The following is an 18041-nucleotide window of genomic DNA, read 5'->3' as shown; positions in this document are numbered from 1 at the left end:
AGCCCAGCTCTAAGAAAATTTCATCCAGATGGATGGAGAGTCCTCAAGCTAAAATCTCCTACTGGAGGCATCCCGCATTATACTCCTGCCATCTTGGCTGGGAGCCGCCTATAAGAAGCATGGCCTTGGCATGAATATAATAGAAGAATCTGAGGGACAACAGTCAGTTGGGCTCTGAGCAGGGCATTTTCATGGCCATATTCTCCATCATCTCAAGATGGCTTTCAGCAGCTATGGGAATTAAAGCTTTCACAGTTAGAATCCAGAAAAGATGAGCATCTTTGTCCCAGCATTCTTAACAAAAAGCCCTGAGATTGACTTGGATTGGACGACTCTAAGTTATATGCCCACCCCTGACCCAGTCATGATAGCCGGGAAAATGCTATGTACTGATTTGTTCAGGTCTAGTTTTCAAGCTCCACTTCCAGGGTAGGTGTTGGAGCCCCACTTAATTATGAGAACTGAGAAGCGGTGAGGGGCAGATTCCCAAACAAAAACATGCACATAAAGAATATATGTATTTTCAGTATTAATGGCTGTTGCCAGGTTGCTTTCCAAAGACACTATAACAATTCACTGTTCCACCAAAAGGTATAATGGTATTTCCTTGTATCTTCCTTCACCAGCAATATGGCTAGCTTTGTTTTAATTTTTTGCTAACCCGATGGGTACAAAGTACTAGCTCATTATTATTTCTATTTACAATTTCTTAGTACTAGCATATTTAAAATATACAGAGGGTGCAAAAAAAATGTATACACATTTTAAGAAAGAAAAAAAACTGTATTAATTGTAATATATATATATTTATATATACTGATAACAAAAGATGAATACAAGCTTTGACTTCTGCAATTACAAGAGGTGCTCAAAGTGGTTACCATCAACATCCCGACACTTCTGATTACAGCAAACTACTGCTCAAGCATAGATTATTCTCTTAAAATGTGTATCCATTTTTTTGGTACATATATATATATATATATATATATATATATATATATATATATATGTAGAGAGAGAGAGAGAGAGAGAGAGAGAGAGATTTTTATTAAAATATAGCTACCATACAATACTATATTAGTTTTAGGTACACACAATAGTTATGCAACATTTATATATCTAAAGAAGCGATCACCATGATAAGTCCAGCAACCATCTGACACTATACCATGCTATCACAATTGACTCTATTCTCTGTATCTATGAGTGTGTTTCTGTTTTGTTTGTTTATTTTGTTCCTTACATTCCACATATAGGCCAACTCACATTGCATCTGGCTTTCTCTGTCTGACGTACTTCACTCAGCACAATACCCTCCAGGTCCATTCATTCTGCTGCAGATGGCGAGAACCCATTTCCTTCCCTGGCCGAGCAATATTCCATTATTGGAATATATTCCATATATATTCCATATATATCCATATATATGTGTGTGTATATATATATATATATACACCTACTCTTTATCCCCTCATCCATAGGTGTACACCCAGGTTGCCTTCATATCTTGGCTATTGTAAACAATGCTGCAGTGAACATATGGATGTACATGTCCCCTCGAATTAGCATTTTGGGTTTTTTTGAATAAGTACCCAGAAGTGGGATAACTGGGTCCTTCTTTGTCTCTTGTTATAGCCTTTGTTTTAAAGTCTATTTTGTCTGGTATAAGTATTGCTACGCCAGTTTTTTGTTTGTTTGTTTCCATTTTCATGAAATATCTTTTCCATTCCTTTACTTTTAGTCTCTGTGTGTCTTTTGATCTGAAGTGAATCTCTTGTAGGCAGCATATGTATGGGTTTTGTTTTCTTACCCGTTCATCCACCCTATCTTTTGATTGGAGCATTTAATTCATTTACATTGAAAGTAATTGTTGATAGATATATAGTTATTGCCATTTTATTATTCATGTTTTTGATCTTTTTTGTTATTCTTTTTAAAGAAGTCCCTCCAAGAATTTTTGTAATTCTGATTTGGTGGTGATGAATTCCTTTAGCTTTTTTGTTTGTCTGTTTGTCTGGGAAGCTCTTTATCTGTCCTTCAGTTTTAAATGATAGCCTTGCTGGGTAGAGTAATCTTGGTTGTAAATCCTTGCTTTTCATCACTTTGAATATTTCTTGCTAGTCCCTTCTGGCTGCAAAGTTTCTGTTGTGAATCAGCTGACAGTCTTATGGGAGTTCCCATGTAGGTAACTAACTGTTTTTCTCTTGCTGCTTTTAGGATTCTGTCTTTGTCTTTAACCTTAGGCATTTTAATTATGATGTGTCTTGGTGTAGTCCTGTTTGGATTATCTTGTTTGGGATCTCTGCACTTCCTGGGCCTCTTTCCTTCACCAGGTTAGGGAAGTTTTCCATCATTTCTTCAAATGCGTTTTTAATTCTTGCTCTCTCTCTTCAACTTCTGGTACCCCTATGATGCAAATGTTGTTATGCTTGATGTTGTCCTAGAGGCCCCTTAAACTGTGCTCCTTTTTTGGATTCTTTTTGCTGTTCTGTTTGGATATTTTCTGCTATCTTCTAAATCACTGATTTGATCCTCTGATTCATTTAATCTACTGTTAATACCCTCTGAGGTAGTCTTCATTTCAGTTATTGTACTCTTCATTTCTGACTGGTTCTTTGTAATGCTTTCTATATCCATTTTTATGTTTCCTATCTGTTTGTTGAAGTTCTTTCTGAGATCATCGAGCATCCTTATAACCAGTGTTTTGAACTCTGCATCTGGTATATTGCTTGTCTTCATTTTGTTTAGTTCTTTCTCTGGACCTTTGTTCTGTTCTTTCATTTCAAACATGTTTCTTTGGCTGCCTCCCATTTTGGCTGCCTCCCTGTGTTTGTTTCTATGTATTACATAGGGCTGCTATTTCCCCTTAGCAGCCCTATGTAATGGGCTTAGTAGAATGGCCGTATGTAGTAGGTATATGCTGGGGCTCAGTGGTGCAGTCTTCTTGGGCATCTGCACTGGGTATTCCCGGTGTGTCCATTTTGTGGGTTGTATGTGCCCATCTGTTGTAGTTGAGCCTTGGTTGCTGTTTGCACTTCAATGGGAAGGATTGCTCCTTGGGATCATTGGTTGTGAGGATTGGCCGTGACTGCAGTGGAGGAGCTGTTGTGCAGGGGCTGGCCCTATGAAGCAGGATTTGCTTTAGCAGGGCTCTGGTGCCTGACCTTGTGCCCTTTGGGTATGTTTTCTCTGGAGGTTGCCCGGCAATGTTCTGGCTGGGTCTGAAGCTGGCCACTGGGCATGCCAGCCCAGAAGCCTCCTGGGAGGGAGCCCCCACAGGCCAAGTTTATCTGTAGCCAGTGGCCTGCCCGGGCTATCTGACACGAGCCACAAAGCAATCTGCCCATGGACGCGGCTCGCTCTGGGCTTGGAGGTGCCTCGAGAGGTGATGCTGTGAACCGATGCCAGCTGCTCCTAGTGCTGGGCTTATGGCTGCTCAGCTAGAGGTAGGGGATATGCTGAAGCTAGATGCTGCTTGTTTGGGTTTTATCCTTTGAGAGATTTTAGCACAGTCTGCAGCAAGTGCCAAGACAAGCTGTTTATATGGAAAAGCCACTGGAAGCAGCTTGGGTGGGCCAGGAAGTTGGGCGGGGCAGGGTTTCAGAGACTCAGGGTAAACAAACAGTGTTAGACAGGTTGATGGAGACTCAGATATGTTGGCCACTTGTGTCTGCATGCTGGGATGTGTAAGGGCTCAACAAAAAAACAATGACTTCTGCCAGCTCTTCCATCCAGGTGAAAGCTGCCCCTCCAGCTCTCTTCCTGAGGCCACACAATTTAGTTCCTCCCCATGTGTCCCTGGTGCCTTTCAAGCTGCCACTGCATTGTTGGAGCTCAGAGCAAGTGAGTCCATCAGTGAGTAAGTCCAAGTGTGGGCCCTTTAAAAGGAACGCCTGGAAATTCAGCTGCCCTCCATTTCACTCACCACAATCTCCACTGGTTTTCTCAGCCAGAAGTTGTGGAGACTTCTCTCCCAGCATTGGAACCCTGAGCTGGGAAGCCTGGTATGGGGCTGGGACCCCTTGCTCCTTGGGGTGGGGGGGTGGAACCTCCACAGCCAAGATGTCCCTTCTGATTTTTAATGGTCACCCGCAGGTGTGAGACCAGCCTGTTCCACATCTCCATCCCTCCTACGAGTCTAGAGGTGGCTTCTTCTGTACGTCCTTAGTTATAGGGCTTCAGTTCAGCTAGACTTCAGGTGATTCTCAATGATGGTTGTTCTGTAGTTTAGTTGTAATTTTGAGACAGTGATGAGAAGAGATAAGCACAGCATTTACTTACTCCACAATCTTGCCTAAAATATACTTTTAAGCACATTTATTCATCGACTTACTTGGATTTGCTTTTCTGTAGATGGACTCTTCACGTTTCTGGTCCATGTTCCTATTGTTTTTCTTGTAGTCCTTTTCTTGTCATTTTTTAAGAGCACTTCTGTTATTACAGCTAATAACCCTCTGTCTGTTCTCTGCATTGCAAACAGACAAGGAAAAAGCAGTCTGGACCTCTGCACATTCTTCCCTTTCCCCATCTTTATTATCAGTGATAGGTCCATAGTCCTCAAGGAGCAGTCTAAATCAATCAACATTTCAGGGATGCCGTGGGATAACTCCATCATTTATTTTTGAAAAAGATAGGCCTAGTCAAGGACAAGTTTCCATGCCCCATTCCTCCCTCCACCTCCCATACTGGGGCAATATGGCTCACATTTCAGTCATTCTGGAACCACCATCACCATTTTTGCCATATCCTTTAAATCATGTAGTACTATTTATAGGTCTGAAACTTGACATTTTTACATAGATTTATTTTAAAACAAAAGTTTATATTGTTGCCATTATCATTATAGCTACTAGTTATATTTTTCTGATACACATTAAAAATAAATGCATAAGTATGAAAATAAGACATTCACCTGTATACCACTTAAAATACACCATGCTTTGGGAAACTACTCAGAGCATGTCATAGGGCCACAGACTCATCAAGGACAAGATCAAGGATTTAAAGAGCTGTGAGTTTCATTGACCTCACCACTTAATTCCACACCCCCCACAGGGTGGAGTGGATGGTAGGTTCATTTACGTCTGAGGAAAGCAGCACTGAAAGGTGCAGCTGCTTTACACACTATTGAGTGGTAGAAATTAGAATCCAGGCCTTTCTCCAAGAAACCACGGCGTAGAGGCAATCGATTAAATCGAGTGGGTGAACTGTACCCGGTGGTGGGGGCCCTAGGAAGCCCCTACCCAGTGCAGACCTGATGGCATTATGAACAATCCGCGTTCTGGCCGGAACATTAAGAGTTCTAAAGTTCTGCCATTATGCTGGTGTCCAGGGCTTGCAAGGGGCTGCCTCAGGACCCGGGGCTGCGAAGGTCACAGCCCCTGAGCAGGGTCCGCCTGTCCAGCCCAGTACCCTGTGCCCACCACAGGTGCCCTGGCTGGGAGCCTGTGGAACCCACGGCGGAGGAGCCATGTGCTGGCTGCGGACATGGGGCCAAATCCTTCTGCCAGTTTTCCTCTCCCTCGTTCTCATCCAACTGCTTATGAGCTTCTCAGAGAATGGGGCCACATTCTCCCAAATCTCCAGACACAGGAGCAAGCTGAGAACAAACTCTGTGGAGGACGGTGAGCCATCCCGAGCCCAAAGGCTGGTGCCCCGCGGTGCCACCGCTGCCGTCCATAGCGCCACCCTGGCATGCTGAGATTTTCTTCTCTAAAGTTGCCCTTTGGTATTGGCGGGAAAACATTTTTAAAGGCTCCTGACGGTTTTTGGTGAAATCCAGTTAAATTGGGCTCGAATGAATTTTCTTATCTGAAATGAGAAAAATTGATTAAAATCGTTTTAAATTTGGGAAAGCAGGTTTATCCCCCTCACTTTTTGCATGACCTAGTAGATATATAGCACCTATGCTTTCTGCTGTGGATAAGGTGTTGGGGTTTGTTCTAATCAAACTTCACTCAATGGCCATAGCTAGTCTTTCTAAGTGTTTTAAGATCTTAATAGATTGCTTAATTTGAGTCTTAAGAAATAATTGCTTTGGTTTGGAGACTTCCCCTGGCTCCTCTCCCAAACTGAAGAACTTTTGAAAAGTTAAAACTGCTGCGTTGAATTCATGAACTCGGAAGTAAGGTTTTTAGAAACCGAAATTGGAATTACATAAATAAAGACAGAATTTGAATTACTTGGAAAATGCCCTGTAGAGCCAAGATTGCCATTTTTATGAAGACTATAAGACAGAATAATTACTGCTGTCTGGTTTCCGGAGTCTAAAAGAATGTTAATATCTGTAAGCGAGTCAGTCTTCCTTAACCAAAATCAAACCGAAAGCTCTCAGCTTTGCACCGAATTGAGACTCTCTTTTGAGAGCATGGGGGAGGTGAGATGCTGAATCAAAAGGCCTGGCTTGTTTCCCTTGGTTTTGTTTCCCGATTTCTCTCTCTTTTAACCACTTGGTCTTCCTCTTGCATACTCCAAGAGTAACAGCATTCCAGTACCATCTCTATTCTCCCCACAAATAGTGCCTAAAAACATAGGCCACACATTAATAGAAACAAATCCTTCCCTTTGTTCCCCAGTAAACTGGGGTCATACTAGAATTGTTTCAAAAGATTTTATTAAAATGCTGAGGTAGAACAAAAAGGGAGTCAACATAAACAAATCAAGAATCACAGATAACACAGTCAGTTCTAGGGCTGACCAACCCTCGTCAGTGTTTGTGAGCAAGCAGCTTCCTTTTGGGAAAGCCTGGCTCAGCTTTCCCGAGGCCTCCTCCGAGTGTTTGCTTCCTGGCCTGGGGCAGTTTCCCCTTTGTGCTTGCCTTTAACTTTCCCATCTAACAAGGCTATGGTTTCTTAGACACAATGATTCCTTCCCTTCTAAAACTGAGAAAAGGATTCTAACCCCTCACTTAGATCTCCACCTGTATCCCTGCTGGGGCTCTGAATGATAAGCTTTTCCCACAGGAAACCACAGGACTTTGTGAATGATCCCACATACAGTGAGACCTCCCCCACATCAGGTTGCTTTGATCTGCAGGCCTTTTAACATTTATGTTCATTTATATTTGAGAGCTTGGTAAGCAATATCGCAAGAAGTTATAGTTTGCACTTGGAACTTTGGGTTAAGAATCTTCTTCCCCAATATCTAATGAATGAATTAAAAAAGCACTAAAATGTAGAGAAATTCTTTCACCAGGAGCAACCAGAAACAAAGGAGCATAATCTAAAAGGCAAGTGGCAACCAAGTAAAAAAATGGAAGATTATGGATCAGAATAGAATAGCACACCATGGTTATGCTCAAAATGCCACCATCACCCCTTAGAAGTAACTAGTGAGTCATTAAATTCCAAGAGTTTTCAGTAATACTCCCAGATCTGGAGAGATGCAAACTGGGTGAGTGTCCTATTCTTTACTCTGTTCTGAAAATCAAGAGAGGAAATGGTTACAGAGGAGAAATAAGAGAAACAGAGAAACTGAACAGTGGCCTGACTCTGATAGAAACATAGATTCGTGGGCTACAAACTGGATTTAGGGACATATCTACAATCCAAAATTATTCCCTTTATGGAAATGGGAAACACTTCCAATTAGCTAGAGTGAACCCTGGCAGTGGAAAATAGCAAAACCTCAGAAGAGAGTGTCAAGTGCAGATAGTCTAATAAAATCTAGCACAGCACCACCTGAGTTCTCTCCCTTTGTCAAATGCTGAGAACAATCGAGTGATTAGAATATAAAATACCATAAAACTAGTTTTTCAGAAAAAAATCTCAAGGACAGTGGTAAGGTGGTTAAGATTTAAAAAAGCAATATAGCAGCTCTGCAAATACTGCATAGCTAACACAATAAAGAATGAAATTAAGGAGTATAGGATAGCATGTCGAAAACAAATTATCTACCTAAGAAGAGAACATAATTCAAGGAACAGATGAAAATTCCCTAACAAGTTCTTTGAGCTAGAGAACCACCAAATGAGAACTAGATTCAGTGAAATAAGTCTCAAAGTCAAGATAATAAGATATCCGAATGAGATGAAAAGGCAGATATCTCCAAGGAAATAAATTGAAGGCTAAATAATTTGAAGATGAGGCAAGGCTTCCAGGCGTTCTCTTTATTTTTATCTATTTGTTTATTTCTGCTAATGGTGAGCATATTTGTCATGTGCACTCTAAGTAAACTTACTGTATTGGGCTCTGCTAGCTGCTTCCTTTCTTTCCGTCCTCTGGCCTAGCGGCTGCTGATATCTGGGAGGAGGTGGGATTTCACTCTTTCCCCTGGTAAACTTCTCAGTCTCTTCCATCACGTGCTTACCCAATAAGAGCAAGAAAGACTATAAGAAAGATTGCTGGTTAGTTATGTAAATGCTCAGTCTAAACTTCTGAGATGCATCCAGAACAGGTGACTTACTCTATGACGGTAATGAAGACATGAGGGCCAGATTTGGAAGCAGTGGAAAGGTGAAGCTAAGTGAGGATCTGAGTGATGTCAAAGTGCATGTGAGAAAGGAAGGGAAGGGGAGGGGAGGGGAAGGGAAGGGGAGGGGAGGGGAGGGGAGGGGAGGGGAGGGGAGGGGAGGGGAAGGGAAGGGAAGGGAAGGGAAGGGAAGGGAAGGGAAGGGAAGGATATTCTAGTCAGAGAATAGAATATTGCAATTGAAGAGTTCATGGTTGGAACTATTTGGAATGATGGCAAAATCCAACTTCAGTTCATAGAAATAATTTGCTTAAAGTAAGGTGAAGAATCTGGATGGTGGAATTTCAGTTGATTTTTATGTATACTTATTTCTTATATTGAACTTTTATAACTATATAAAGATGATAATCCTGTTTTAATTTTGGAAAAAGAATAAGTAGCAGGAATGAAAAGAAGGAAAATATCAGGACTTAGTGGAAAGAAACAAGGCTATGGACTTTATATTCACTGGAACATTTTTAGATACAGTGTAAGAAACCAAGATTATAAATATGAGAGAAATGTAATTTTGTCTCTCTTGAATGAAATAAGAGGAAAGTAGAAGTGCAGCAGATGTCAGACATGAGCGAATCACCATCAACTCCCTATTTTTTCTTCTGTTTTCTCTTCTCTGCCTGTCAACTCCATTCTCTCCTACTTTAATAGCTTCTTCCTCAGAACTTCATTCATGGCCACTGGCAGTTCCCTTGCCCACATCCTCTCAGCTTTCCAAGCGAAGAGAATGAAGTTCCCCACTATCCCTTAACCCTCAAGTTCCAATTTCTAAGTCATGGGGGGAGGATTCTGATTGGTCTGATGTGATCATATTCCCTCTCGCTGGACTAATGAGTGCGGTCTGGTGGTATTAGCCCCGTTTAATTTAGATGTGCAGCCTTAGCTCCTGGCTGTGATCAGCAAGTTTGCATAGGAGAGGGCAGTTAACCTGTCCTACTACTTATATGTGTTTAGAACTGAGGAAGGAGCAGTTCTGCAAAGGGAGGAGAAGGAAGACGTGCTAGTTAGCAAAACAGGAGGTATCTTGGACGCAAATCCATACTCTGTCATATTAGCAAGTGAACTGCAATGTGTTATTTGACTTTTCTGAGGTCAGTTTCTTTATCAGTATAGTGGGGATTATAATAACCACCTTTGAAGATTGTGAAGATGAGCTATAATTGTTTACAAAAAAAAATCTATGTTTATAAATTGCTTAATAAGGGTTTCATATAACCTGACAGTGAAGGCCAGCTTAGCTTCCCATTAGGCCAGGTTTCTGGCTGTGTCTGCTCAGAAAGGGTGAGCGTTTTTCTAATTGATTCTTTCAGACGTGTGCCTTTTCCACGTTCACACAGAGATGCCCTGTATCCTCAACGAGTGCTAGCAGCAGCCCTATGTCTTCAGCGTTCTCTAATGTGTTTCAATATAGAACAGTTGAATGAAAACCATGTTGAAACCACATACCTGATGACATGATGTGATGAGGAGAGAACTTCACCTCTGCAGTGTTCTCCCCTAGACCCCATCTCCAGTGTAATCATGAGGAAAACATCAGACAAACCCAAACTGAGGGACATGCTACAAAATATTTAGCCCATACTCCTCACAACTGTCCAGATCATGACAAACGAGGAAAGGCTAAGGAGCTGCCACTGATCAGAGGAGACATGATGACTAAATGCGATGTGGTATCTTGGATCTTGGAACAGAAAAAGAACATTAGTGTAATAACTGATGAAATCCCAATAAAATCTGGAGTTTAATTAAAAGTAATGTATCGGTGTTGGTTTCTTAGTTTTGATAAGTGTATTATGGTAATGGAAGATGTTAGCAATGGGGAAACTGGGTGAAGAGTGTAGAGGAATTCCCTGTATAATCTTTGCAAATTTTTTTGTAAATCTAAAGTTATTCAAAAATAAAAACTTAAGCTAACAACAACAACAAAGCTGTGGGAAGCAAGTAGAATTTGGAGAATGGTGGCTGAGTCATGTGCCTTTTGTTTCCCTGCTCCTGTCCCCTGAAGTAAGCCTAAAGCCAGCTGTCCCCAATGTGGCTGAAGCAGTAGACTCTTTCTCTTTCCCATTTACCTTGCCTTTTCCTCCACTCAGCTTTTCCCTTGGGAATTTCAGGGGTACTTTTGGGTAGGAGGAAGTAATATACAATAGGATTTAATTTGAAAAACTATTATAAATTTTCCCCCCAGCCAAATCAGATCTGTATCCAATCAAACAATTTGAAATTAAATAGGAAGGTCTGACTTTTTCTGCAGAGCCTATGAACCCTGTCCCCAAAATAACAGCGAATGACTTCATTGTTACTGTATCACCAGACAGCTGGGGTATTAATTTCAGACCCTACTTACTTTACAGAGATGTTGGAGTCATAAACAGGGCCATCAAAATGCTTTTTTCCGAACTCATATTTTTTATTCTAGAACTTTCAAGCACAAATTTTGTTGTTTATTTTTTTCACAAAACAAGAAGGATTTTTAAAAAAATATTTAAAGGACTAGTTAACCAGGTATGTCTTGGAAAAACCATGCTGAATAACAAAGGAATCACTAAAAGAGGTTTTTAAAGTATGATGTTTTAAATATACAGTGATATTGACAATTTATTTCTCATTATTTTTCAGCAGTCATTTTTTACAACTTATTTGGCTAATGAAATTTGGATGATGCCATTTTGTATTTTTCCAAGTAACAGGAGAAAATAAGAAAGAGTTAACATTTAAATAGTACCGATGGGAAAAGTTTTCTAGATATGTGAAAATAATGAAGTAAAATGGTGTGGTATGGATGAATAGGCCTTGAAACAGGAATGACTAAATGAAATGTACTTTTATATAAAATTAAACACTACATAGGCTTTGTATTTACGTTTTGCACTTAATTTTTTTGTTTGTTTTTTAGGATGTGAGTTAAAGAAAAATTGTCAATTATGCATAAAAGATAAAAAAGTAAGTTAACTTTCATATGAGGAAATTGTTCTGGGAATGTTATAAAGTCACACAATTTACAGCTGTAGTGTAAAGATACGCTAAACTTTGTTTTACACAATTTTTTATAATAGGAATGACTAATAGCAGTTATTAAGATGTACTTCTGCATTTCAAACCATTCTTCGAAGATCTAGAAATAAACAATGGAAATAATTTAATACAAATATGTACTTCCTTCTAGAAAATTATACTTCAAAAACACAGCAATTTTTTTTTTTTTTTGCACGATAAAAGGTTATACTGACTTTGGCAAGAATTTTTTTCTAAGATAAGGAAAACATAAACCCTTTGAGATATAATGAAAATTTCTTTGCTACTCTATTCCCTAAAGACTAAAAAGGATGATGCACTGTTCCTTAACCGTAAGGTAGCTAAGGTCCCTTTCTCAAATCATTAGGCATCTGACATCATTATTTTTCATTTCAGGTTTGGAAGAAAGCAGAAATGTCATAGTAATGAGGGAAATGGTGCTACAAAGAGCTTTGCAGCAACCCTCTCCAAGACTTTTACTCTAACAAGTATTGGAGAACTGACAATTAACACCAAAGACAGAGAGACGAAATCACTAATTAGAAAAGGGCGCACTCTAGTAATTGGGATCTGTCATAGTGGTCTGGGTGTACCACCTGTGCCCCTATTTATCTTCATTTAGGCCATTCCACTGTTTTAATGAAGTCATGAGCTCAGGGCTTTTGGACTTCTTCACCTGATTCCTGCCATAGCCTTATGTGCTCTCCACACTTGACAATGGTCCAGACACACTCTGTCCTGCAGTGTCCTGATTTCCTCAGCTCTGTGCATTAGGAAGTCACTCCCAGGGCCACGTCCTCCATCCTGCATGATCTACAGTGGCCCTCGCATTCTTATTTCCTTACCGTGTTCTTACTTTTTGGCCTCAACAAGACAAGACCATCCTCTAATTCTTCAATTTCTCATTTTTCCTTTAACTCATTGGCTCTCTCATATGGACTCCCTTCCTCCCTTTGAATTCTCATGGCTGTTCACTTGAATGGGCACCTTTCTTTGTTTGTTACAATGGAAATTTTCAAACAGAGAAAACAGTATAAAAAAACTTTATACTCTTAATATCCATCTTGGCCAATCTTATTTCATGCATGCCCCCTCTTCCAAAATGGATTATTTTGAAGCAAATAATGATATGGATATCACAGCATTTTATTTACAAATATCTATCTATCTACCATCTATCTATCTATCTATCTATCTATCTATCTATCTATCTATCTATCTACCAATCTACTATCTATTTATCTATATCTAGTGATCATATATATATATGTGTATATATATACATATATATGAGACTTCATTTTAAAATATTACAAGTCTATTATTACACTTAAAAATCAACAATAACTTCTGAAAATCATTAAGCATCCAGGAAATAATCACATTTCTCTTGTTTCATCATTTTACAAGTGCTTTTGAACCAAGTCTATATACATTACAGTTGGCTAATATATCCATTAAATCTCTTTTTATTTATATGTTACTTCTCCCTCTCTTTTTTTCTTTATTGCAACTTACTGAGTTGTTTCTCCTATTGATTTCCCACAATCTGGATTTTGCTGGTCATAGCTCCATGATGAGCTTTATCATGTTCCTCTCTTCCCTGTTCTCCTGTTCTTGTAAACTGGTAATTACATATGGAGCCTTGATCAGATTCAGTTTAATTTTTTGGCAGGAATATTTCATGCTGAACTCTTTGATTAGGAGGCAAGTAAAGTTTGTTGTCTGACATTTTGTGATGTTAGCAGATTTGATGGTCCTTGTCTAGACCCATTATTTTACTGGGGGTTGCAAAACCACCACTACCTTAATGGCCTTGCCATCTTACCTTTAACTGTGCTGGATCTACATTCCTCAGCCCTGATTGCTCATGTGGTCTATCTGTTCATTTGCTATGCATTATTAGCTGATTGCTACTGGAGCGTGTTGCATCAAAGTCTACGTTAGTGCAACTACAAATTCACAATTTCTGGTCTCACCTGAGCCCAAATACTATCCATTACTTGCCTTTGGTTAGCAACATTTTCTAAAATTTTCCACAATAGCAGTTCCAAAACTTTGTTACTATCCTTAAAGTTCCCATTCTATCCCACACTCACTCATTCTCAATATATGACTTTGTCTCTGATTTTGTACATAAAATTAGAGGCCCTACTTGTAAACTTTACTCCCCAAACTGCTAAAATTTCTGCCATTTCTTACCCATCCTTATCCATTCTTACCCTTCTCCTTAAAGGAAGAAGAATACTTCCTCCAGTTCCCCTATCTCTGCTTTGGATCACAAACATGCACATTTTTCAATTGTAATTCATATAAATTGTTTGCATATTTCTCTTTCTCCCATTCTTAGTTCCCCGAGGAGAGAATGCATGTTTTATTCATCTTTGCATCTGTAACACACATTTCTCGGTACATGACAGTATTCACTAACTGTTGAATTGAATTAATGCTTGAACCACTAGAAGTTTAAATTATATTTAACATACATATAATGTAGCAACATGATCTATAATGTAGCAAGGTAAGTCACTTTATCTTTAAAATTTGCAAACATAAGTCATTATCACAGTTCTGGGGATAGGTATTTTTTTTAATTTTTAATTTTAATTTTTTAAATTTTAATTTTGTGTGTAAGGTCTTTTTAATTTTATTTTTTAATTAGTTTCAGGTGTACAAAACCACATAATGATTACACATTTACTCCCTCACAAAGTGATAACCCTCCCCCACATCTACTACCCGTCTGACACCTTACATAGCTGTTACAGTGTCATTGACTATATTCCCTATGCTGTGATTTACATCCTATGAAAATATTTTATATATAGATGTACACACATATACACACACACTCACACACACACACACACACACATATAATTATAGTTGACATTCAATATACTACATCAGATTCAGGTATACAGAGCGGTGGTCAGGCATCTATACGATCTATGAAATGATCCCCCTGATAAGTCCAGTACCTGTCTGGGACCCTACATAAACTTTACAACATTATTGATTATATTCTCCATGCTGTGTTTCACATCTCTGTGACTATTTTGTGATTACCGATGTGTACTTTCTAATCCCATCACCTTCTCCCCAATCCCTCAACCCCCTCCCATTTAGCAACCATCAGTTTTTTCTCTGTATCTCTGAGTCTATTTCTGTTGTTTGCTCATTTATTCTGTTCTCTAGATTCAATATACAAGTGAGATCATATGGTATTTGTCTTTCTCAGTCTGATTTATTTCACTTAGCATAATAGTCTCTAGGTCCATCCATGTTGTTGCAAATGGTAAAATTTCATGCTTTTTTATGGCCGAGTAATACTCCATTGTATAAATGTACCAGTTTCCTTATCCAATCATCTATTAATGGACATTTCAGTTGTTTCCATATCTTGGCTATTGTGAATAGTGCTGCAATAAACATAGGGGTGCATATATTTTTTTCAAATTAGTGTTTTGGATTTCTTTAGATAGATACCTAGGAGTAGAATTGCTGGGTCATAAGGTAGTTCTATTTTTAATTTTTTGAGGAACCTCCTTACTGTTTTCCTTAGTGGCTGCACCAATTTGCAATCCCACCAACAGTGCATAAGAGTTCTCTTTTCTCCACATCCTCGCCAACACTTGTTGTTTGTTGATTTATTGATGATAGCCATTCTAACAGGAGTGAGGTGGTGTCTCACTATGGTTTTTATTTGCGTTTCTCTAATGATTAATGATGTTTGAGCATCTTTTCATATGTCTGTTGGCCATCTGTATGTCCTCTTTGGAGAAATGTCTCTTCATGTCCTTTGCCCATTTTTTAATTAGGTTGTTTGTTTTTTTGGTGTTGAGTTGTATGAGTTTTTTTTTTTATGAATTTTGGATATTAATCCCTTATCAGATGTATCATTGACAAATATCTTCTCTCATTCAGTAGGGTGTCTTTTTTGTTTTGTTGATGGTTTTCTTTGCTGTGAAAAATCTTTTTAGTTTGATGAAGTCCCATTTGTTTATTTTTTTCTTTTGCTTCCCTTGCCCAAGGGGATATGTCAGTAAAAATACTACTGAGGGTAATGTCTGCAAGTTTATTTCCTATATTTTCTTCTAGGAGTTGTTTGGTTTTGGGTCTTATATTTAAGTCTTCAATCCATTTTGAGTTTATTCTTGTATATGGCATTAGAAGGTGGTCCAACTTCATTTTTTTGCAGTATCAGTCCAATTTTCCCAGCACCATTTATTAAATGGACTGTCTTTACCCCAATGTAAATTCTTGCTTCCTTTGTCATAGATTAAATGACCATGGATTTATTTTCAGGGATATGTATATTTGAGTACAATTTTTATTATATTCCAAGTACCTCATAGAAAAGAACTAAGAGATAATTCCACCTGTTCAACCCAGAATCAGGGTGTTATCTTTTGGCAAAAGATCCCCTCTTCTCCCAGAAATTGGAAGGATGCCAGGCTTTCAGCGAGCGTTTCTGCCATACTCCCAGACAAAGAGCCGGAATTTATAGATGGTATAAAGTAAGTACCCAATAATATCTGAATTCTTCCTGGGCCGTTAGGAAGATGAATAGATGCACTGGGACGCCTAGAACTGTCCTACTTTATGGTGGTATTCACCAGCATGGACTTGGTGAAATTGTTATACCTGCTCCTTTTCATTCCCAAAAATATTTTGAATGATAAATTATATGCTTACCCTTCTTAACTATAAGGAAATCTTCCTCAGATTCCATCCAAAACATTCCCTTGTGGTTCAGTGATATGTGACTAGCCTTCCTAGAGTTGGAAGACATTCTTGCCAAAAACAAATTCATAAAAAGCAACTAATTTACAGCACTACCCCCAACCTACAACTCATAAAAACAGCATATGAAAAACATTATATTTTTGTTGATATCTTCTCTTTCATTAGAAATAAAAGTTCAAAAACCATGCTAAGAAACTTAGAGAACTTTTGCTGGGCTTTCATTGTTGCTCAGAATCATTATTATGTCACTGGTGAATTCCTGGAATGATAGTATTCAGAGTGTCACAATGATGAGAACTGTCATAAGTAATTGTTATTTCTTTTTGCTAATTACAGGTAAAGACTGAGTTTTGCAACTGACTTAAAAAATAAATCAGAATAGATTCTAGGTTTTCTCCATAATCACATCTTTCTCATTCATTGCATCTTGATACGGAGTATTGGTTGGGACAGAAGGAATGAAGTTACAGCAAGCCAAAGGGGTTTTTTTGAATCTCCCACAGCCTACCTCATCTACTGCACAGTTCATAGAAAGTGACCATTACTCACATGCGTGTAAAATGCATTTGTAAACGTCATACCTCAAGCCTCACAAGGATGCCACTTTGATATTTGTTTTTTGTAAAAACGTGTGTGTGTGTGTGTGTGTGTGTGTGTGTGTGTGTGTATTAGGCATGGAGTAAGGGAAGGTAGACAGGGTCATGGATTCAACTCTGGATATGCCAGTGAACATGTGGATATCACCTGTCAAGAGTTTCTGAGATGGAAAAAAAGTGGAGAACCAGTTTCATGGATTATTCTCCAAGGCAACTATTCCCAACACCTTACCTGCTCTTGGCATGACCATTCTTCTGGAGCTTGATTTTCCTTCAGAAATTTAAGGCCATCTGTCAGGTTCAAGTTCCCTCATTTTTCTTCTGAAGCAATTCGGTGTCTTTTCCTTTACACGCTTTTCCCCCTTAAGTCAATCCTTGGTTCCAAGGCTAATCCCCTAGTCTTTACCTCCATGCATTCATCATACTTGGAAACTCATGCACATTCACAAACTCAGAACCTTTCTCGTTTCCTTGCTCCTCGATGACAAATTTAGTCTATTTCTCTGCATTGGCTCCTTCCTTTCTGAGTTCAGATGAAATGGGACAAAACAAAACCTTCTCGTTTCTTAGCAGCTAAAGTCCTTATTCTACCTTTGCTTCCGTATCACAATGATTTAATCCTTAGCAAACTGATTAAGAGTTTACAAATGGGCAGATTCTGGAAAAAAATGGCGGCGTGAGGTGAGCCTCTGTAACGCTCCCCTGGAATTTACAACGAATCTGACAACAATAACTCCACAAAGGACTCCTTGCACAGCAGACAGGAAAGACGAAGACGCCGACTACTGAATTCACCTCCAGGTGGGTGAATCGCGCGAGCGGGGGAGGAGGGAGAGGAGAAGTGCGGAGACGGAGCCTCGCGGGCGTAGGACACAGACCTAGCTCAGTGCTCGGAGCCCGCTGCTCCCGGATCTTCCGCAACTGCGGGAGAGGGAAGGACTCGGACTGCTAGGGCTCCGCTTACGGCCCACAGGGCTGAGGGGGCAGCATACAAAACCGCTGAACCCAACGCTCGCTCACGGCAGACCTCGGAGCAAAGACTGAGGGAAGAGGGCTGAAATCGGTGGTTTAAGCCCTCACTGCCGAGCGGAGAACGGAAGCCCTAGGCACGGAGACTAGCCGCCCCCTCCCTACCCTCCCAGAGATCGCCCCGCCCCCACCTGCTCGGTGCTAGAAGCGATAAAGTAGCAGTGTCGGATCAAAGGACAGAATATTTGC

The 18041-nt window shown here is 39.6% G+C and overlaps 1 protein-coding gene across 3 annotated transcripts in view; it reads left to right on the top strand.

Annotated features, from left to right (window-relative positions):
* Positions 1-18041, top strand: part of CLDN12 (claudin 12) — an 83149-nt gene that overhangs the window by 33452 nt on the left and 31656 nt on the right. Inside the window, exon 3 of one of the 3 annotated variants that reach the window (XR_013995322.1) lies at positions 11360-11406. The exons of the other annotated variants lie outside the window; for them this stretch is intronic. The gene's annotated coding sequence lies outside the window, so the exon portion shown is untranslated. The remainder of the gene's footprint in view (positions 1-11359; positions 11407-18041) is intronic. 3 annotated transcript variants of the gene reach the window in all.

Source organism: Rhinolophus hipposideros (assembly GCF_964194185.1).
Source record: "Rhinolophus hipposideros genome assembly, chromosome: 18".
NCBI classification, from domain to species: Eukaryota; Metazoa; Chordata; class Mammalia; order Chiroptera; family Rhinolophidae; genus Rhinolophus; species Rhinolophus hipposideros.
Note: the sequence above shows the minus strand (reverse complement) of the source record. Positions and strands in the feature narration are given on the sequence as shown.